Genomic DNA, 23,059 nt, shown 5'->3' on the forward strand with positions numbered 1-23,059 from the left:
TAAGGTTATGGCAAGAACAGAAAATTGTGTTTCCTAGTCCCTGATATTACCCTGTAATTAACAAACGTTTACTCTTTAAAACATCTATCAATGATCTTCATGAATTGCTCACGCATTTGCTGGCTATAGCTCAAGGAGAAATAAGTACTAGTTGCTGACCATGGAGACACCATGTTAGAAGCATTTTATTTGGAAGAAACTTCCTGCCAGGCCAAATGCAGGGCAAATCCTGCAAAAAAAACCATGTGCACAGACAAGCTTGCCTGAATATGTGGGAAAGGGGTGTCCAACTGTGCAGCTCTCTTTGGATGATCCAAGCCTTAAAATAGAAAGTTTATCCTAGAAAACTTAATGAGGAGTCATAAAACCTGGGTATATATTTAGAAAGCATAGTGAACTTGTCTTCACCTTGAAACAAGGAGATAACATATAAACCCTAGAATATTTCTGCAGCTTGTACTACAATGAGAAAGTGAGGGACAAAATGATACAAAAGAGGAAAAGTGCTTGTATTGCAGATGAGGCTCTTCTTGGCAGGTCTGAGGAGTGGTGGTTCTGCTTTCTGTCACACAGGACTCTCTGTGATGTGCATTTGATTAAAGCTCAGCGAGCATTTACACGCAGAGTCCTACAAGCATATTTCTGAGGCCGCTGAGCCTTGATCAGTGTCAAGTGAAACACACTGCAGAATCAGGGTAACCAGGAGTCTGAATTCCAGGGGAAGCTTCTAAAGGGGCCTGCCTCAGTGGCATAGTGAAGCACAGGAAGGTGACTGCTTTTGTTGAGAGTGGAGAGATGGCAGACGCTAATTCTGACAACAAAGACACGGACACATGCAAACAGATTTTGTTTGGTGGGGGAGGGATGGGAAGGAGAGAATAAATTCCATCCCTTCCTTCCTGCCCACCTTATCTTTAATTTAAGGCTGATGGATTGATTACCATTTGTTATGATAAGTCCATATGTGTACAGATCCAACGGTAGAATTAGGTTCCTCCTCCTTTGTTATTTGAAGTCAATTGCAGTTCATTAAATCTCCCTCATCAGTTCTACCACCTGCTCCTCTTCCTTCCCTGACCCAAAGTCACATGCCCATTTACCCTCTTCCCTTTGTTTTCTGTTTGTTTCTCTTTTAATTACATCTCTTGATCTTTTTCCCATCAATTATTTTGAGGAGAGAATTGGTCAGGAAACATCAATGCAAATTAAATTGTGGTTAAGAATAGAAACAAAGATGTTCAAGGGAGCTTTGGTTTTCATTTTCTAAACAGTTCTGGACTTGTGCTTGCGATCCTGACATACCCTTTTCCCAGGGCGTGAAGCAGGGTGTCTGCAGGACAGGAACAGGGTCCATCCTTCTTCATTCACCCCTGCCTATGTTCAGTGAAGGTTTTAGCAGGCTTGATGGAAGTTTTTAGCTTCTTCTGTCATCCTGAAAAATCTCACACTTGGCAATGTTATACCATGGTGGAAATCCCATGACAAGCAACAAGTTAAACAGAGATGAAGACCCAGTTCTTTCCTTGGCTTTATGTGCATGGCCAGGCAGCTGGACAGCAGGACAGAGCTGGCTTCCAGGACAGCCCTTGCCCCTGCTTGTAGCTGAGTGAAATAGCTAGATGGATTTAATCACCAGGGTTTATGATTAATAGGTATTGCAGCCTCTTCTCAGTATCCCAGCCAAAGTGAAGGCAGTGGTGGGTTGGCGCCGTGCTGAGATGGGCTCAACAGCCTCACCACAGGTTGCACTACAATGGGTTAGCAGCGTGTACAGGCTCAGGGGGATGGGAGTAGCCAGCAACAGCTGAAATAAAGGAGTGGTAACACATTAAAAACATTTGAGCGCTTGTCTGACCAGGCGCCTGTACCTCTCTCCTAAGCCAAGTGTTTATAAACACATTGTTTTTTCACTCAGGTGAGGAGACAAGTCTGGATCTTGCTGCATGGAGCAGTTTATGGCCTGTGGTATTGAGAGAACTGTGCGAAAACAAAGGCAGGCAGAGGAGAAAGTGCTTTTTCTTTTTCTTTGAGGTAGACAAGCCTCAAAACAGTCTTAAACTGAGGTCTGAAGTTTAACCAGCTGTTTGGCAGGCCCAAACTCATCCCTTTATTTCTTTTCCCGTAGGTCACTAGAAATCCTCTTTCTCACACCCCTCTCCTTGCTTTGCAACTGTCTGTGCTCCCTATTTGCAACATAAAAATACATGCACAGAGGTTGGGATGTTGTTTAATCCCTAAATGGAGAAATAATCACAGAAACCAGGTGGCAGCTTTCTAGTGTGATGCCCCTTCTCTGGGGTCAAGACATAAAGAAATCCATATGTTCATATTCATAGGTGCACATGGGCAAGTGAACCTTGTGTCTCATTAACTGCCTGCTTCCGCTTCTCTTAAGTGCCATTCCTGGCTGTAACCCATCCATGCGCTGGGGTCACTGGATTGTGTTGATCTGTGTTTTTATCATGCTTTAAAAAGTTTTTTGAAAAGTTCATCCAGCATTGCAGTGCCATCAAAAGGGTTAATGCTACTTGAGGCATTTCAGATGCTGACAGGGCTTAACCTAGGCAGCACAGAGAGGGATCAGGTGACTCTCAAATGGACAAAAGTCCAGCAATTGAGTTCATTTTGGACAAGCAGTCGTTGGCGTGCATGCTTCAGCTGAATTTTAGTCAAACCTCATAAATGTGCACATAGCTGGAAAGCCAGGAAGGAGTCTGTTTTCCAGAGGCCTTGATGTGTGTTGCCTTTCCCCCATGTGTCATGTGGGATCAAATTTTTCCTCCCCTTCCAGTGCTCTTGATTTTGTCCCTGATGGCAACTTGGCAGAGCATGTCAGTCCAAGAGAAGCAGTTTTGAAACCCAAACCTGCACTCTATCCAGAAGGGAGGGAAGGAGAGGAGGTGCAGGTTCAACAGGCTTGTTTTCCCACACCAGCCAAAATATAGAGATGGGCAAGATGGAAGGGGAGTGACAGATGTGGTTTTTCTAAACAGATCCTGGAAAAACAGTTGATGGTGGAGGAAGAGAGCCCAACTGTTATAGGATGATGAATTTCAAAAGGAGCATCCCCTTCCTGGGCTTAACTGATGGGCAGGGTAATGCTCACTTACTGTATAGCTGTCAGGCTGGAACCGCTGCATCACATAATTTATAAGAAACTTTTTCTTTCCGTTTGCTCAAAAACTTAGTCTCAAAACACATTTGTGATTGTTGCCATGAGTGGAATTTAATTTTAGGTTGGACTGGTGATGGGATTTACCTGTGGTGTGACCCCTGCTGTGGAAACAGGACCAGTAAAGGTCTTTGTACTCCTGTCCAGATACCAAAGGTCTCCTGCAGTTTGTGTGCCAAAAAGGTTTCACCTCCTGTCATGGCTTGTATTTCAGTGACGCTCAAAGTTGCCCATCCAGCAGAGCTCCCAAAAGCCAGGTTGGCTGTCCTTGCCCTGGTTGGGCTGGGCTGTGGTTGGGGTTAATCTTTCCCAGGCACAGATTAGGTGACTAGGTGACCAGCCAATATATTGCATGGTTAGACATAGGTGTAACTATGCAATATATTGGCTTTCATACAAGGCTAATAATTTTGTAGACTTTAATTTAAAGGGCCTGTTTGTTTTCAGAAACTTGTACTTGGTTACCTTTTTGCCCAAAGATGGAAGAGAGGCTTTTTCAGGGGTCCATGAGGTAGTAAAGTAAGGGTGTGTGCATAAAATGACCAGAGGATCTTGCTGGCTGAGTTCACAGACTTCCCGCATTCCCTGCTGTGGGAAAACCAGAAAAATACCTTAATTCAGCTGCAGAGGTATTGCAAAGTGCCAAGTTTTGTTAAGGGTTGTGTTTTACCTGGGATTCACAGTGGCCCAGATGCACTCTCTTTTTGCTTATGCTTTGGTTATGGCTGCAATATTTTATTTATGTTTCTCTTAAATGAATCCAAGCCTTCAAATCCCAAGATCCACTGTCGCCTTTTTCCTCCAGCCTGACTGTTTTGGCTATTCTAGATGAGTAGCAATGTGTTGCACCAGGTGCCAGGATGACAATGCAGCTGGGACAAGTCTGCCTGTAGGCTGAAGATACGAATCCAAACTTGAAAAGCTGGTTTTATGACAAAGTAAGGTCTTCAATTCCCAGTCTAGCTTTGGGTCAGATTTGCTTCTTGCTGGAGACAAGTAAAACCTTCCTGTGAACATGTAAATATGTCAGTGGGGAACAGGACATTTGCAGCCTGTAAGATACTGGTGCATCAGCATTTTACATGTGTATCAGTTTGAAGGAAGCATATGACTGTGACATGTTTTGCAGGTAATATAAAGAAAAAACCATTTGGGCAAACACCCTCATGCCTGAAATATGCCACATTTTATAGTGAGTCATAAATTTTTGAAAAAAAAGTCTCCCCTTCTAACTCCTAATCAGACCCAAGAAACCCCACTGAGATATAGGCTGGCAAAAAAGCAATATGTCTTTCAGTCTGACAAAACAAAAACTCTTAGTCCTTTCTATCCCTGGCCAAGCATAACTGCCACAACAGTGTTCTTGTAGTTTATTTAAATCCTAGGTGAAGGTTTCAATGCACAAAATAAATGTGAAGGAGTTTTAAGGGTCTTTTTTCCTCCACCCTTATTAATTCAATCAAAATCCTAGAAGAGGAATACAGAAGGGGAAAGATTATTTTTGTAGCAATAGGAACCCAGCCTGACTGCTTTGGGTACGTGTGTAGAGGCACTGAATATAATGAAGTTATTCATGTGCATAAAGGTTGTCGGATCAGACCCTATCTTTGTAAAATATTTAATTACATACCATCAGAATCATGTCAGCTATGAAAAAGCAATGAAAATACTAAAGTGTGTCAGTGAGCAGTAGTAGTAACTGTAGTGATATAAATGCATTAAGCTTTTAGGCACAGCTCGCATACACTGAAGACAGCAAGTCAATGCTGGTTAATAATTTGCAAACAATACATCATCATCATAGTGCATATTCAAGCAAATTATTATGCCTGTTTTGCCAATTAGTACTCAAATTATGCTACGTGACACCTTACTCCATGCTTTGCATGGGGAAAGGAAGCCACAGGCCCATCATCTGCTACTCATCTCTTCAGTCAATGCACGGGCATTATCTGCCTTGCTACGAGGGTGAAGGTTTTATTGCTTTACTTTGATGGGCGAGAGGCAAAAGGACCCCGATGCTAAAACCAGGAGCAAGGCAAGGCTCTTCAGTTTGACAGTGAAGTCACACGTGTGACGAAGCAAAAGCACATTGTCAGTAATAATTCTACCTGGGAACATTTGGCGAGAGGGCACAACCAGAACCACAGACTGGGAAGATGTGAGCTGCAGAGTGACGCCAGGTTTTGTACTGGCAGGCAAAGGTGAAAGCAAGAGTCAAGACGAGAGTAAGCAGGGCATCTTCATCCCACGCACTCCGGGGGAGTAATTGCAGCTCTCCAAGGGGTTGCATCAGTGTTTGGTGCACCACTTTCCAGGGTTGCATCAGCTCGTACCTGCTTTGTTTGCACTGTCGGTAGAGACTGGAGTATTAATAACTCATTCCATGGGGAGGTAACCCACAGTGGAAAGCAGAAACTGGGATGGGAAATACCCAGAAGATCTTGGAGCAAATGTAAACCATGGGGAGGGAGCGTGACAGCAAGTGCTGTTCGGTGCCAATCTGTAGCTGGCTTTGGCTATGTGGGTGGGGTGAAGTGGGTGTGGGGCAGGTTGTGATTTTACTTGAGGTCTGTAAATACAGAGTGGGTAGGAACAGGTAGCTAGAATAGCACTTCCTGCCTCTGAGTCAGCGATGCTGCATAAGGGAGAATCTGGCAATCAGAGGTCATGATTGAGCTACATTTCTATAGCATGTTTATTTTGTGCTGCTTTTCTGCATAACTTCTGTATTTTCACTCTGTGCAATTGGTCAAAAGCAAAATATGATTTTCTATGCATGTGTGCACAAACATGCTGCACCGCAAGTTCCTTATTTGAATCTTTGTTCAGCACATGATGCTGGCCTTCAATTGCTTTCCTGCTCTTTTTTTTTCAATTTTATTATTACTTCTAGTTCCCTTTTTGTCCTCCTTCAGCTGAGTGACTGTAATCTGTACCAAGTACATGCTGTAAATAACATAGATTATATTTGGTGGACAGCAGGGTGCAGGACTCAAGAGGCATTTCAAGAACCAGCAAAAGTGCCATGGTCGGTTTTGTAGCTTTTAGGTTGGATCATCTCCTCCTTCTTGCCATCCCTTCCCCCATGATTTTCTGATGGCTGCTTCTAAATGGATTTTTATCAGGGGGGAAAAGCAAAGTGGATGACAGCAGATGTGTTCCCTTAACAGGGTCTTTCCCTCAATGGCTCTGCTAATCATTATGTTTTGCTCCATAGGACTTTTTATTCATTTAACAGGTTTATTTCCAGATTACATATTTGTTTTTATACTGTTTCCTTATAAATACAGGCACTGCAGAAAAAGCTGGCCCCACCATATTTCATGCAGTATTTGTTTATAGTAAGTGGGCCTCACTGAACCTGCATATACAATAAATACCCTTTCAGGATTCCTAGGCAGGAGTGGAGGGAACAGATGGCAAAACAGACCCAGGATTCCCGTTTACAAGGGGATCTTCAAATAACACAGGAGAAATGATAGCCATTAAAAAGCCTGCCTTCCAGTGCCTTAATTTTTGGCCAGAAAAATTGGATACATTAGCTGCTTTTTATTACTGTTTTTTTTTTTGGTTTTTTTTTTTTTTTTTTAGTTTTTAGGCAGGTTTTTTACATTCAATAACAGTCTTTCAAGGATTTGAAGTAAACCAAGGAGCAGGCACCTCCTTTGTCAAGGTCATCAGTTTGATCCATCTTTTCCATCACCCTTCTTCATAACAATTCAGACTTAAAAGCTAACTAGACAAGATTCAAAACCATGTCGCAGACCCGTGGTCTCTGAGAGGTGCTTGAAATATGAACCATGGTCCAGGGGGAAACTTTGCAAACAGCTGCTAAACCTCACACCCCGGTGGCAGGACTGTGCCTCACAGATACCAGAGGACTGGGAGAAACGCTTTGTACTGGAGATCTCTCTCTTTGGTGAGGGAGAGTAATTTGAATTTTATTTTTGCTTTAAAGAATCAAGCGGGAGAATAAAAGAAGGCTGTTCATGTGTTGTTTTTCTGTGCTGTGAAAAGTTTGTATCTGAATGTGGCCAGGGGAGAAAAAAGTACAAGAAAGCTGCAAGTTAGGGTAAGAGTACAGGACTCTTAATTATCCCAGGGCTTAAAGTCTGCCTGGTTATTTGGCAGTGCCTCTGCTTATACCTGCTAAAACACATAATCTGCCTGCTTGGCTCAGTGCTCCTTCCAGGTGAGTTTTGACCTCCTCTCTTTGCAGAGAAGGTGCCTCAGTAGTGGAGGTTTTGCACGGGTGTTTTGAGGGACTGCCAGGACACCCCACAGCTCTCCCCATCCAGAATCCCCTACTTCCCACCAGCTCTTGGTCAGGGAAAGGTAATGGCCAATGTAGATACAACTGTCTGGCCTGGTTGAACAGCTGTAGGAGATACCAGCCCCATGCCCTGCTCTCCGCTCAAACCCACTCCTTGTGCAGAATCTTCACGCACTTCCTTCAGCTGTGAGCAGAGCAAAGAGTGCTGCACTGGGAAAGGTGTTTGCAGTCTGCAGTCAGTGGTGGGGTTTTTTTTGGGGTTTTTTTTGTTTGTTTGTTTGTTTGTTTTTAAAGACTTGAAAAAGCCAACAGGCCTGAAATGAGGTGCTTGTCAGATTAGTGCAGTGCATTCCCAAATAATTAGGGTGTTTCCTGTAACAAAAGATGGCAACCACAAGCCTGGAAACCTGCCAGCTGCTTGGACCCCACTGGCTGCCATGCAAGCTTCCATTCTGGTGGTCATGGTGTCCTAAAAGTCATGGGCAAAATTAAGCAGAGGGTGCTGGAAGAGACTGTGATGGCTGGAAGAGGAACCAGCTCCCATGTACACAAAAGCACTGGCAAGAACACTCATGAAAGCCAGCAGCCTAGCAGTGAAGGAAACCTTGGGTTCATATGTGAAATCTGGGCTGGCATGGCATGAGTGAGAGGTTTGGGCTGAGCTTGGAGTCAAGTCAAACATTGCTAAATGTTGGCTGTCATCACTAGGTTGTTACATGGAAAATCACAGCTTAAGGACTAGGACTTAGTCAAGACCTATTTTGGAGGCTAAGGCAGAGGATGACCACGACAGCCACAGTACCCTGTGAGCCAAGTGCAGCTCATGGAAGCCACTAACAAGGCACCCCCTGCAAGACAGTCAGGCCTTGGGGTGTATTCTCCTACTGCACACCTTGTCTGTGGGTCCTGTGATCCTCCTCCTCTCAGTAGCTGAGCTGCTGCAGACCCACTGATGTCAGGATTCCTCTTCTGATAGGTAGAAACCTATTTCTTTCTCAGATTGCATCAGCCAAGTGCTTTGCAGCCAGGGGTTTTCCCTCAAAATCTCAAATCCTGTTCCAGCTAAACGTAGCCACCAGCTTCTTTCTTAGCTGCTGCCTCTTTTTCTAAAAAGTTTTGGTTGGAGGGAGGAGGTGGGAGAGGTGAAAGTGGATTCTCCATTAGGCTATTAAATATCTGGATTCTGACTAGCCTGTTTGTAGGTGTGGTCTTGGATCTTTACCAAAGTGCAGAAATTTTGCTGATTTGGTGCTTGCTGGGGCACAATACATGCTGTTCTGGAAGGACAGAGCTCTGTGCAAGGAAAAAAACAAGGTAAGAACATGTGATGCATGACTAGAGCTACCCTAAGGCAATAAGAGCAGTGCTACCAGAGGCAACACTGAAAGTGAGCACGGAGAGCATGGTCTGGGGATGGGGAATTCACTCACCCTGCCAGCCTGTGCCTTGGCAGCATCCTGGGAAACACGGATTCACAGGGCCCCCCGTGTTTCCACTCGCTGTCAGCAGAGCACTTGCTGTTTTGTTTCCAAATGGCTTCAACTAAGGTCCCTTCCTAAGGGCAGAAAATGCTCCAAGGGCAGAGACTGCAGCTTTCCTTAGTCATTGCCTTTATGTTCTGCTGGCAAATGTGCTAATTCTGAAGTGGGAAATAATGGGCCTACCAGGGTAGGAGTGGGAAGAAAACCAAGGAGTAAATTGAGATATGTCCTTATGCCTAAACAAATCTGATGTCTCTCCTCCCCCCCTTTCCCCCTTCCCCGCCTCCCAGCAATATTCAAGCTCAATTTGCAGCAAGCCTGCATTCTGTACATCCAGACAATGCCAAGCTTTATCATCCCCTGCCTTCTGCCTGGAAGGCAGCAGCAGGCTGGTTGAATCCTGCAGGATTGCACAGGATGGCAGCGAGTGCTGAATTCCACTCTGTAGGTCCCTGTCTGGGAAATGCACCTAAATGCATGCAAATATGGTTATATCAGCTGAGCTCTCCCAGCACAAAACCGTGTGATTTACACTTCCTGAATCATTGGAATTTATTGCAGGGAGGTGACAGCCTGCCCTGAGCTGCTGTGGTTGCAGTTCCTATCAGTGGGGTTTATAAAGGTGGTGAGTGAAGTGGGCAAGGTATGAATAGATTCATGAAAGTCTCTATGGAATAAGGAAAGGTTTTTCCAGCCTGCTGTTACGTGATCTAGGCAATTTGACATGGCCCCTCATCATAGCGGATCTGAGCAATGTTCAGCATTTGGAAATAGAAATAGCAATAAACCTCTTCCTTTTCTTCCTGCTCAGTTCACAGGAAAAATATTTTGACTGGTTTGAAGGCTGGGATTTTTAGGGTTTTTTTCCTATGTCTGTTTAGATAAGTGAATGAGTGTATGTGTTGCGTGTATATATGAGAGAGAGGAACAGAAGTTGCTGAAAGTTGATTTGAAGAAATTAGTTTTGCATTTGCTTCATTTGAGGCTGAATTCTATTATTAATTTCACAAATTTAACATGAAACTTTTGCACTGTCTTTAATGAAACATGTACATTCAACCTGGAAGTCCAAGGCTGTAACCACTACTTTTAATGAAAACAATTTTTTTTTGGTAACAATCTTGCATTGGAAATTCAAGACATGCTGCTCTAGTTGCCAGGCCTGTGCCTCACTGGTCACCAGCTGAAGTGACCGTGTGTTCCAGTTGGATTTGATAGATGGGTTCTACCTGCAGCAGGCTGCCTTCATGCCAAACCTGTCTGGATGGTCCCTGGTTGGTGAAAACATAGACTTGGAGACTTTGCATCAGAAGCAGTGTGCACTGGCTGTTGCCATGAAGTCTGGTTATTCTGAAGACTTAAAGCCGTATATATGAAGCAAGTTAGTACTAAATTGACTACTGTACCTCTCATTAGATCTATTATCCACCTAGAGGCTATTTTCACTTTGAAGTGGCATTTGCTCCGTAATAAGTAATGTCTCAAAATGCTGTTAATTAAAGTTTCATCTGTTTAGAGGATTTTCTTCTTCTTCCTCCCCCTCTCCTCTTTTATTTTCTTTTCAGAAGCTAGTAATTAGTCCAATAATGTGGAGACATTGTTACTGCAGCTCATTAAATTTGGCAATGCTCACTTGGACCTTTGAGTGCTGGTGATGTCAAGTTGACCTGAAATGCAAGGATTCCATCTGTCAGGAATTACTGATGAATTGGCAATTAAATATAAATATATCTATATATATATATATTTAACTCATTACTTGTGCTGGATTGACAGTACTGCAAGCACTATCATTTTAAGTTCATCGACAGACTAATAACTCTTCCCCTGGGCTCCCTTCCTCGTGTGGAGGGACCAGCAGCAGAGATGAGAGGAGAGTCAGATCCTGGAGGGATTAAATTTTTGTTCTGCCTGTAGACTACACTGATGAGAGTGTCTGTCTGGGTTGGGGTGAAGCGAATATCTGGGCTAACAGAGACAATTGATGCCAAGTGGATAACCAGGCAGCCCTGTGATTATGCTGTTTCTCAGCTGTTATTGCCTCTTGTTGAACTGGTGGTGTAGAAATGGATCTCTGTTTCCAAGCAGCATCCAGTCATGGGCAGTGGAATTTCTGTAAATGTGTTCACTGTTGTTTAAGACTGTATTCTTTTCCAGCAGAAATTGGAGGGAAGTAGCCATTCCTTAGGTTTGCTGGGAAGTAGCATGAGGGACATAGAGGAGATGAGGAACACAGATTCTCTCTGTCTGGGATTACGCTACCAGAATAACACTGTCATTCAATGGTGATCACAGGATCACAGAATCATTTATCTTGGAAAAGACCTCTGAGGTCAAGATCAAACTTTGATCACCACCTTGCCAACTAGACCACTAAGTACCAGTTTTCACTTGAACACCTCCAGGGATGGTGACTCCACCACCTCCCTGGAAAGTCCCTTCCAATGTTTAGCTACCCTTTCCATTAAGTAGTCCTCCTGATGTCCAGTCTGAACTTCCTCTGTCACAGTATGAGGCCATGTCCTCTTCTCCTGACTCAGGTTGCCTGAGAGAAGAGGCCGACCCCCATCTAGCTACACTCTCCTTTCATGCAGTTGTAGAGAGTGATAAAGGCTCCCCTGAGCCTCTTTTCTCCAGGCTAAACAGCCCCAGCTTCCTCAGCCATTCCTTATCAGACTTGTGCTCCTGACCCTTCACCAGCTCCATTTCTATCCTCTGGACACACTCCAGCACCTCAGTGACTTTCTTGGAGTGGCCCAAAACTGAACACAGGATTTGAGGTGTGGCCTCACCAGTGCCAAGTACAGGGGGACAATCACTGCCCTGGTCCTGCTGGCCACACTGTTCCTGATACACACCCTGCATGTAGGCTGTTGAGATGTGCCATCCCACTGCTGGCTGGGTGAGTTGCTACTGCAGCAGGGAAGAAAGAAACTTTAGTACATGTTGACTCCCATAGGCATCAGGTGAATTTGGGATCTCAGTGTTAGTCCCCCCACCTGCATCTTCAGCAAGCATCGGGCCTCACTGCTGTGGAACATGAACCTGACTTGTTGTATTGGCCTGAGGGTATCTGATGGCCCAAAATCAAATGGTTCAGCCTGTACCAATAACTTACATTCTAGCATCATTCATAATTTATTATGGCAAGAGGAGTCTGAGGAAAACAAAAAAACCCAAAAAACCCAAAACAAACAAACAAACAAAAAGAACCAAAAAACAAAACAAAACAAAAAACCAAAACTGTGAAGGGAGAATAAAATAACTGGGAGCCCAGCTTCAAGGCTGTCCTAGCTGCTCCTGGGAACACAAAGCCACCGAAGTGTAGGCTCTCTCCAAAGTGCCCTCTGCTCAGATGGTGTTCTCTTTTCTTGTCTTTTTCTTTTGCAGAATTGCTTGTTTTATCTACCAACCAAGTTTGGTCATCAGGCCCGAGAGAGAGAGATATCTCTGGATAGGCCACCCCTTAAATACAGAGCTGCAAGTTGTGCCAAAAGCAGTCTTTAAAAGCTGTGTCTTCAGACCCCTGCTGTTTCATCAAAGCTCTGCTGAGTATCTGGGCCTAGATCCACCTTTAGAAACAGGAATTACTGGATCCATGCATAGAGAGACACAACACAGCAGATGAAATGGCTAAATATTTAATAATAAAGATTGTTCACACATTTCCAGATTAATGTTACTGGCCAAGGAAAGCTGGATGTTTCACATCAGGTTAGCAGGATATTGCAATATTTTGGCTGCTTATCTGAAGTGGAATGAATGGAACTGCCAAAGCTTTTGAAGTTCACTCATGAGATAATATTTTATTAATTTTCTGAGCTGAGGGCACTTTAGCATCTCCTGTGAGTCTTCTGAATATTAAATGCATGAAGCTCTATAGGCAGGACTCTTTCAACATTTTCTCAATCAGTGTTTAAAAGCACCCGCTTCCCATAAATTGAGAGCAGTCTCCTTGGTTTTCTGAGAGTTATCTTCTCTCCAATAAATTAGAAAGTATATCAATTTCCTACTTATGCCCTTTGAATTCAAAGCAGGGGCTACTTAAGTGCAAGAAGAGACACAATCTGTGTTTGCCTTGTTTGTCTGTCTGCTACATAGAAAATACAGTTTAAGTCAGAATGAGCCATGGTACTTCAACTCCAGCTGCGAAAATAATTTTATTTCATGAAAGCACCCAGTCTTTTAGTCGTGCTCTGAGCTACTCTGGCCTTCAGCTAGAGCAGAGCAGAGGAGGGAGGTGTAAGACCTGGCCGCTGCTGCATGTGGCACTGGCAGGAGCAGCCAGCCTGGTCACATCCCAGCTCCAATGCCTGCTAAGCTGAGACTCGGCTCCTCCAGTTCAGACTCCATAGCAAGGCATCTCCCCACCTAGCTGCACCACCGTGGGGAGGGTGACAGGTACCTGTGGGGTGATTTTAATCTTTAGATACATCCGTTCAACCCTAAAAACTGCTAACTTGTACAGTGGAGATGTTGAGCTCTCATCAGCCGTGGTTTCCTACTCTCAGCCACAGCTGGGTGAAAGCAGGGGAATTCAGGAGAGCACGTGCCAGCCAGAAAAGTGCTTGCTGTGTTAGACTCAGAAAATCCTCTCAAGTGTGCAGGGCTAGGCAGAGCTGCCAGCATGGACTTCTGCATCAAAAAGGACAGAGAGTTCCCAGATCTAGTGTCTGGTGCTTTATAAATAGGTTTAGATGACAGGGAAAAGTAAAGAGAGTACCAAAAAAGAAATAAAATGACAGCCTTTGTCCAAAAATATGCTTGCTACATTGTTTCTTTTCCCTAAAAAAAGAAAAAGAAAAAAAAAAAGGTTGCTTTTTCTGCATTAAGCTTGTCATAACTGGATGATTATAGTAACACCATGAGAAGAGCCAGCCAGGATGTGACACTTTAGTTTTCAAAATAGCTTTTCCTAAAATAAACTCTTTCCTCACAGACTGCTACTGTGATACTTATGGGAAAATATGAACAGACCACTCGTTCTCCCATCTTTCCTTGGAGATTGAGGAACTTTCCATCAATTTATGTGTTCTAAAATCCTGTCCCTCAGATGGGGAGGCCAAAACCACAGGAAAATGGGGGGAGTGTAATTTAATACATTTCACCAATTTGCCTTAATGGCACTTTGGAAGCCTCCAAGTTTAATTAGATTTACCCTGTGCCCACAGAGGATAAACAGATATATCTGCCATTTCCATCAAAACTGTGCTATTTGCAGGGATTCAGTAACATGGAGCAGGGCTGAGCACACCCTGTTGCAGTAAGGCTGCACTGTGGCCTTGAGCATTCACATTGTGACACACCAAACCAGATGTCTTGAGCTGTGGGCATCTGTCCTCTTTGGGTGCCATAGAGGCTGCACTGTCCACCTGCACCCCCCCATGCAGCCTGTCCTTTCTCCCATGCAGAGCTTTTCCCCCTCTTGGCTCAGTGTGCTGACTCCCAAAATGCACATCAGACAGAATCAGCTGGGCTAGTGAAACACTCTCCCTGGAAAGGAATCCTAGCCTTTTTGGTCAGCACGGCTGGACCAGGAGGAAGCTACAGCCCCATGGCTTCAGATGTGTGAGGCTTATGCTGACTTTCCCTGCATTTTATAAGGGGAACATCAGTCAAATGACTGATGTGCTGGGCCATGGGCACGTGACACCTCATGCAGGGTGGCTGGTATTGCTGAAACATTTATTTCCTTAATTTAAGTTTTTTGTAAATTTACAGATGGTTCCCCCCATCTAGGCAGTAAAGGGGAAGCAGCGATAGCTGAGTTCCCACACACACTGCTTGGCTTGAGAATGGAGAAAGATGTGAGTCCCCATATGGGGACATTCCAGTTCAGATAAGAAAAACATGCCTCCTGCTCTGTTGTTTTCCAGTAGTGTGAGCTCTCAGAATGAAACCAACAAAGAGCAGGGTCTGGTCAGATTCTACCAACGCTTACTTATTCCCCAACTAATGAAGTTTAGTGACTTGTGTAAACTATTACCCTAGCTATTCCCCTCAAGGTATTATCTTGAGGGAGCACAAGGCTCATTTTCCTATTCTCCCTTGCTGTCTTGGTAGGTGATTCCATCGCATCCCTGCAAAATTCAATGTATCACCATTGCTGGTTTGTCACGTTTCCCTTCTCCTAGCAGGTATTGGACAGGTTCATTGCTGGCTACACACTTTCACTAACCTGAGTAAGTGAGCATGTTGTAAGACTGGAGCTTCTTGAAAGGAGACATAAAGCAAAGCTGCTAACAGAAAGACTAAAATAATACAAAGAAGATTTAAACTTGGGTTAGACTGGATTTCTCCTCACTGAGGCAAATAGAAGCTTTCTTTTTTAATAGAGAAATAAATCTGATGATCCCTGAGCTGGGGAAGTTCATCTTTCAATGCACTTCCTCCAGACTGACTCATCATGAAATATATTGTGAAATCCATGGGATTGGACTGCACTTGTGCCATGCAGCAGAGCATCCCTAACAGGACACTTGTAATTTGGGGTAAATTAATAAGCTTCCATATCTGATTAGATGATATGGTTTTGCATTCTCATGATTGCTTTGTCTTGTCAGGGCAGGAGAGAAGATTCCTCTGGTCTCATCCCAGGAAAACAGGCCTCATTTCTCCAGAGATTTAGTACAGTCTAAATGTCCTGAATATACATGTATTACAGAAGGAAATGTTCATCTACACACATACTTTGCTTGCTTGTTCCCTTCCTGACTCTCTATGGAGCAGCCATGGTTGCAGCATTCAACTTGGCATTTGGAAATGAGGCTCCATTGGCCATTTGTTCCTCTGCTTCCTATCTGGATGTGCTGAAGTCCACTGGATCCTTGTCTTCTCACAGGATGATGGCACACCCCTCTGCTTGACAAAGATGGCCTAGAAGTAAAATTCAGGTTGATCCCAGGGTAAGGGAAGTCAGGCATGCCATGGAATCTGTGGCAGGGAGATAGTTAACATCCTTTCCCTCTTTGGGGAGAGGTTGCAGCTGCCTATCCAGCCTGCCAAACTGAAAGGGGATCCAGCCCTTGGGGAAATGTGTCTGGAGTTATTTAATCCCAAAAGGATTATAAAGAGAGTATGCTGTAGGGAATCTCTCAAGCCCTATCGCTGTTAAAGTAAAATAAAACCAAACCCCAAAACCAACAATCCCTTTCCTGTTGATGGCTTACAGCAAAAGATACCCCTGAACTTTCACTGAAAAATGTCCCCAGTCGAGACAGTCAGTGCTGCTCCTCTGGAAAACTTCTTCTGCTTTGGCTTCCATGGTGCTATCATTTCCTGCCTCTCCTCCTACCTCTTTAATCTCCTTCAGCACATCCTTTGGAGGACCTTCTTATCTTCCTCCAATTTATGTATGGGTTTCATCGGGCTGAGTCTTTTATCCTCACTTCTTCCTCTATTGTATCTTATCCCTGGTTAATCTCAGCTGTGCTCCCTACTTAGTCTGTTCATCTGTTCTCATTTTGACTTGTGTTTAGACTGTAAACTCCTTGACATAGGGCCTGTCTTTTTATTTTATACTTTTACAGTACCTCCAGGAACATGAAATTGCAGGCTGGACTAGGTCATCAAACAGAATTAAAACATTAAAAGAAAGTTAGTCTAAAAGGTTGAGTGGAAATATCTTCCTCATTTTCGGCAGCAATCCAAGGCAGTGCAGCTTTCATTTGTATAAACACATAAGCATTGCTCTCCTATGCAGCACAGCAGGATTGAGTAAACGACTGGTTCACCCTCTAGTAAGTCACCCACTGCCTTCCCAACAGCAGGCATCAATTTACTGGTGAGCAGGAAGAAGAGGCCCTGTTCCTTCTGTAAGCAGCACCAGGAGGATTTGGTTTCCCTGGCTGCATGGGAGATCAGCGTGGTTAAGACGGTGTCCAACTGCTGCCATGCCCACCATAGTTAGCTGGCATCATACAAGAGATGTTTTGTTATGGAGCCATGGTAGCAGGGGGTTTTTGTCTATTTTTTTTTTCTGCTTTCTTCTTTGAAGTCTCCTTAGAAGAGCTAAATGTTCTGCAAAAGAAGAACAATCTGGGTGTCTTGAATAACACACATTTTATATGCCAGTGGGCTCTTGTCAGCACTTTTTTCTTGAGTCCATTGAGACCTTCAGTGAAGTTTCTTGTTCATGAAAAGGTATCTGTCTATTCCTGCCTGCCTTACATGGTTTCATTCAGAAGAAATAACGCTGTTTTGATTTTTTGATTTTTTCAGGCAATCCCCTAATTTTCTGCAACCTTTTCTTTAAAGAATTGTAGAAACGAATAACTGCCTCATTAATTTGAAACACGCATGTCCATGTAACCACTCATCTCTGATGGACACAATTAATCTCTAGTCAGCATGTGCTCACTCTGGTATTTGGCTCTTTGATTCTTGTGGTGCTTCCCAAAGATGCAGGAAAGCACCAGGATCTTCTTGGAGCCCAGCCATGCCATACAGGTGTCTTCCTCCTCCCTCACCTGCCAGCTTCCTGCAGAACCAATGTGGCACATATCGGTCTGAGCTCTCCACATTCTAAGTACAGCTGACCCTGGATGATGACCCAACTTTACCAGACCTTCAAATGTAATCAGCTTTTTTTGGGATCTTTGCCACTGATGAGGGAATTTAACCCTCTAGGCATCTCTGAAGCTTTTCCCATGACATATACAAGGAAGTAACAGATGATTTGTTAACATCAAATAAACCATTAATTCACTCATTCAGCATGATTACCTGTTTGTAATAGTAGTTGTGAATTACCCAATCACCTTATATTTACATGAAGAAAGATAAATGAAAAATGGATCAATAGAAGAAAAGTACTTTTGGGGTAAATGACACATGACTGTATTTGTGTAGGAAACAGCTAGAGAGAGGCAACAAGCTGAATGGGGAACACTGGAACAGAATATGATATGGTATGATATGGTATGGTGTATGGTATGGTGTATGGTATGGTATGGTGTATGGTATGGTATGGTATGGTATGGTATGGTATGGTATGGTATGGTATGGTATGGAGCTGTGGCTCTACACTTTGCACACTCTTAGCAAATTTGGCTTGATGCCTCTTAATGCTGCACCTCAGGGCCACTGCTGTTACTTACCTGCGGCAGTATATTAGTTTCCATACTAATAATAACAGTAGCGGGCAGTCATTAAAATTCTGAAATAGCTCGTATGGATAATTTTTATGAGGTTTGTGTTCACTAGGACTGGAAGCATGCCATCTATTCATTGAAGTGCAACCTTGGAATTTGGGCAAGGCTCTTTTTCCCTTTATTTGTCTTTCTGAATCTCAGTTTCCCTTTTCGTGAAAAAATGAGAATGATTTTGAGAGACAACTAGCAAGAGTAGGGGCTGATTTGGGTACAACAGATCTTTGTAGGGGAACATATGGAGACCTATGTATGGCTAGTGAGAATTAGGATATGGAGCTCCACCTTGCCCTTTACTTCCTATTTTATTCTGTGCAAATTTTTCCTTATTCTGTTAAACAAAGCTATGAGTAGTGTTGGAAAGGATGGATAAATATAATTGCCTGGCAAAAGATTCACAATAGTACAGCCAGGATGAAAACAATCCCCCTTACTGGCTGGACAATACCCTTACCTACAGATAGTTCCAAAAGTCAAATGGACTGTTCTATTTCAACACCCAAAATGTATGGTTCATCCCACACTTGTAACCCTCCCCTGAAACATCAGGTGTCTGTGACCCCATTGGCCCAAGTCTTGTTCCAGCCCACCTTGAAGCCCCCTGATAAGGGGTCTCTGAGGGACCAGACGCTCTTTTGGATCTTCCCCTCTCTTGGAATTTCCCCCCTCTTGGATCTTCCCCTCTCTTGGATCTTCCCCTCTCTTGGAACTTCCCCCCTCTTGGAATCCCTGCTCTCTTGGAACTTCTCCCCTCTCCTAGAGCATCCTCTCTACCCCTTGTCTCTCCCCTCCCCCATTCCCTCAGGCCTTGCCATGTGCTGCGTCTGGCAGCTCCAAGCAAGACCTTTCACCATCCCTAATAAACCTTATATCCTAAGAGCGGCCTTCAGAGATCTCTCGTCTCCATTCATCAAAGCCGTCCTGGAGCACAGCCTTCCCTACAGAGTAGTGTCTTTATTTTTATTTTTGACCTGAGCCATGTTGCTTTTACAAAAGTATAGACACCTGCCTATGAAATGTCATGAAGAACTCTGACAGTTCATGGTACTGTGACATAAAGGACTCTGAAGCACAGATAGTTTTTTCATTGGTCCTCCTAGTCAAAGGGAAAAGGTTTGAAAGGGTCAGTTGAATCTGGTGAATCAACAAATGCTTACAGGAATGGTGCCAGGGGTTTGCCTCTTAGACCACGCGGCTACTGGGGGCTAATGGGGTCCATATGCCAGGGAAAGGGAGGGGCAACTTTGGCCACAGGCTTGCCAAGATGGTGAGGAGGGCTTTAAAGTTCTTGGGGCAGGGGAACCTCAATGCATCCCATTTCTACTAGTTTGATGCCAGTACCAGCAACAGGTGCACGGAGCCTGGAGAGGGATCACAGGTCAGCAGAAGAGCACCTGAAAATCAGCACAAAGGTATTCCAGAGAAATTGTCCAAGCAGCCAGAGACTGGGTTAGGACAGCTAAAGTCTGGTAGAATTAGATCTGGTAGAATTAGATCTGGCCAGGGACTCTTTTTTAAACTTTGCGTGTGTTGCAATCCCTTCTCAAGACACTCACCTTTATACCTTTGGTATTTAAATTTGAAAGATGACATTAGACTCTCACATCTTCAGCAGCAGATCGAACTCTGAGCCTGGCATATCTTGTTCTGTTGGGAAGTAACAATAACATTAGCAATTGTTAGTCTAGATGGCAGTCTATGTGACTAGTTTGTTCTGTGATAACTGAAGGAAGCCTCTAGGAGAGCTCAATTTAAACTGATATATGGTTTATATATATAAACCAGCTAGCAGATATTTGTGGTAAAATTTAAGTGTTAATTTAAACTGGTTTTGGTAAAATCTGAGCTTCTCTAATATACACCACCTATGCTTTCAATTTTCCTCTCTTGGGGAAGAGTGATTTAAAGCTGATCTTGCTTAACTGAGGAAACAGAACTAATACAATAAGCTCCTTAAGATTTCTGTAAATCATAAGCATTCATTGGGACATCTCAAAAATTAAAATTATTTAAGTGCACTGTTCATCATTGCCGTTATCATAATTGCGTTTGTGTTTTAATGGGATGCATTTGAAATGTTGTGGCTGTGCAGTGTCAGGAGAAAGCACCCCTCTTTCTGTGAGATGCCCCTCTAGCCTGCGCACAGCCCCGCGCGCTGCAGCTCGGAGCTGATGTGCCAGTGTTCCTGACTGCCAAAAGCCCTTCTGCTGGGAATGAAACTACGCTGTAAATCACACTCACATGTTAGCAGGGAGTGTATTTTCACCCCAATGATTACAGTGTGCCTTTAGTCGAGGAGGTTGTTTTGGGGCAGTAAATTGTGCTGTGTGTTATCTCTGCCACCCTCCCTCTCTGGCTCTCTTTTTCTTGCTGGGTAGGAAATGGCTGTTCTGAACAGCAGAGCCCTGACAGCTTCTCAGGCTTTGCAATCATCTTTTGTTTCCATTTGTGTAAGAGAGGTATCTGAAAGGGGGTTTGAGAGGAGCTGGCTCTTTGTATTGGAAGTAAATAAATTACAATGTCCCAGGTTCTCATCAGAGCTCTGCATCTCACAGATGAAGCTCAAGCAGTGGCCTTTAAACAGTACATTAAGTTAGACAATGTGAGAACTACCAGCCTCCTGACCTGGCGTGCATAAATCTCTCCACTGCTCCCATCCCTTTTGCATTTGTCATCTCCTCCAATGCCATGCCCAGCCTGATGTGAGCAGGAGTATAAGCAGCTCCTGGTACTGCACTTGGCATCTCACACAGGGCACTTTACCCTGGATGGTCCCCATGGCCATGGGGTGCTGGAAAGAGATGGATTTTAAGGTCCCTTCCAATCCAAACCTTTCAGTTATCCTATGAAAGCCTTTGTGGAAGCTGCCCTTCACATCTGAAATGTCACACTGGGTGCTGGTGCAAAGTAATTCTCACATAAATGGCCTTTCTTTATGTGAGAGGTAGGTTTTATCAATAGAGTGAGCTGGGCCCATGGTCAGTACAGAATAAACAGATGGGCTGGTATATGGTTAATCAATTACTATAGAGGACAGGAGGTCAATGGGCTTCTCTCAATTTCTGTAACACCTGTGTGCATATGAGCATTTATAATATCTAATATTCATTTCTGTAGCAAGCCTGTAGTATCTGTTGCTCATTTATTAATTCTTTATAAACATTCCCTTAAGGCAAGCTGTGAGTTTGTATATGATGGTTAGAATTACACAAAAGATTAATTTTTTTTCTGTATAAGGGAATGAAAAGACAATTAATTATGGATTTCAGTTACAAATAAAACACATCAGAATGAAAAGTTTGAAAATGTGGTCCAGACATTCCTTACAGACCTTGTCAGACTGGACCATTCTGGTGTCCCATTTAACTAAAATATCACTGAAATTCTCATTTTTCATGCTCTGTGACAAAACATAATCTCTCACAAAGCAGATATTTTGATGTTACTGGAAAACAAGGTTTTCATTGATCCAAACTGAGCTTTGTGGTTTTTCAAATTTTCATTTTGCAGAAGATTAAAAAAAAAAAATCTTAGTTTTCTTTCTCATTTTGCTTAGGAGCACAGTTAAGTGGAAAAAAATTGAATTCCCTTAGCAGCTAGCAAGTCTAGTGTTTCTGTATGCTTCTCTGAAAAGTAAATGGGATTACTTTGTTTAAAAACTGCATTTAGCAACCTCTGTTAAAGCCCTAAAATGCACAGGAGGGCATGATCCTTCTTCCTTTGAAGTCCCTGGCACAGTATCCATTGACTTCACAGGGAGTGGGATTGACTGGATAATTGTGCTGCAGCATGAATGTCTACCCTGACACTGCACAAAGTCACGCTGAAAGCCACTTGATGTCATTCTAATCCTGTCTCCTCTCAGTGGTGTTCTGGAAGAATAGGGTTGGGATTTTTTTCCCCCCCTCCATATTTATTATTTGCAGAAGGGACTAGTTAACAAATAGAAAGGACAAAGCTGAACGAGCGTGTCATTAATTTCCAAAGTAACTTGTTCTGCTGCTGAAGCGATCAACTGCTCCGTGCAGCAAGTGCTAACAAGGGGTTTTTAGCCAGTGGGGCTTTAATGTGCTAAGGAGAACGCTGTAGCTGGAGGTATCACCCGGGCTTGTGCCCGAGCCGCGGAATGCCAGCCCTGTGAGGATGGCAGAAACCTCCTGCTCACAGTTTTAATCCAAAACAGCCTCCCCAGGAATCAGAAGCACAAACACCTGCCAGGGTCGGGGTCGGGGAAGAAGGGGCTGTGATAATGCGTTACATCGGGATCCCTGACATGGAATTCCAAACCTGACAGCTTTGTCCGGGCCAGACGAACCACGGAGCCCTGGCACGGCTGTGTCTGTGTGCTGGAGTCTTCTGCTGCTGCTGCTGGGAGCATTGCTGGCTGTGACCAAGGCAGATGGCCAGGATAGATGAGGCCCTTCCGGAGGATTGTCCCCTGGGAATAATTACAGTTTGACTGCCAGAGCCTTTTGTGCTAGTGGTGCCCTCAGGAAAGCTTGGGAGCTTTCTAGCTTGCTAGCTGCCTGGAATGGAGGGGTAATGTGCTCCTCCTCAGCTTGGCAAGCAGAGAAGAGGGATGAAATTCCACCTCTCCTCCACCAAGCGTCCCGAGGGAGGGCAGCGCTGGCACAAGCACTCTGCCCTTCGCTGGACTACTCAAACATACTAGGTAACAAGGTTTAGAAAGACAACACTGCTGCAGTAGGAAACACGGGAATCGTTTCACACTGACCCCACAAAATGGGGTCTTTGTTTGTACCTTGGCCAGGAGCAGAAAAGCCCTGCACAAGCCGTTTTAACATATGCACGCTGGCAAACCTGCTGCAGGCTGGGAGAGGATGGTAAAACAGGGGAGAAGCTGCCCATGTCAGATATCGTGGATGTCACAGAGACAGAAGGTCTGGCGACTGATTTAAGGTCAAATTGCAACATAGCCTGTGAGGAACACAAAGGAAAAAGCGGATTTAAAGCATTCCTG

The 23,059-nt window shown here is 44.0% G+C and overlaps 1 long non-coding RNA gene across 2 annotated transcripts; it reads right to left on the minus strand.

Annotated features, from left to right (window-relative positions):
- Positions 1-844: 844 nt before the first annotated feature.
- LOC115493774 (uncharacterized) lies at positions 845-22,683 on the minus strand. 2 transcript variants are annotated; one of them, XR_003958713.4, is made up of 5 exons: positions 22,366-22,683; positions 19,635-19,725; positions 3,843-4,179; positions 3,638-3,760; positions 845-1,804 (listed from the first exon to the last, which is right to left on the minus strand). It is a non-coding gene; the product is annotated as an uncharacterized lncRNA (long non-coding RNA). The 2 variants fall into 2 exon arrangements; XR_012053923.1 differs by lacking the exons at positions 845-1,804; positions 3,638-3,760; positions 3,843-4,179 and adding an exon at positions 9,941-10,596 and having other exon boundaries at positions 22,366-22,680.
- Between the last annotated feature and the right edge of the window lie 376 nt (positions 22,684-23,059).

Source organism: Taeniopygia guttata, chromosome 2 (genome assembly GCF_048771995.1).
Source record: "Taeniopygia guttata chromosome 2, bTaeGut7.mat, whole genome shotgun sequence".
Lineage (NCBI taxonomy): Eukaryota > Metazoa > Chordata > Aves > Passeriformes > Estrildidae > Taeniopygia > Taeniopygia guttata.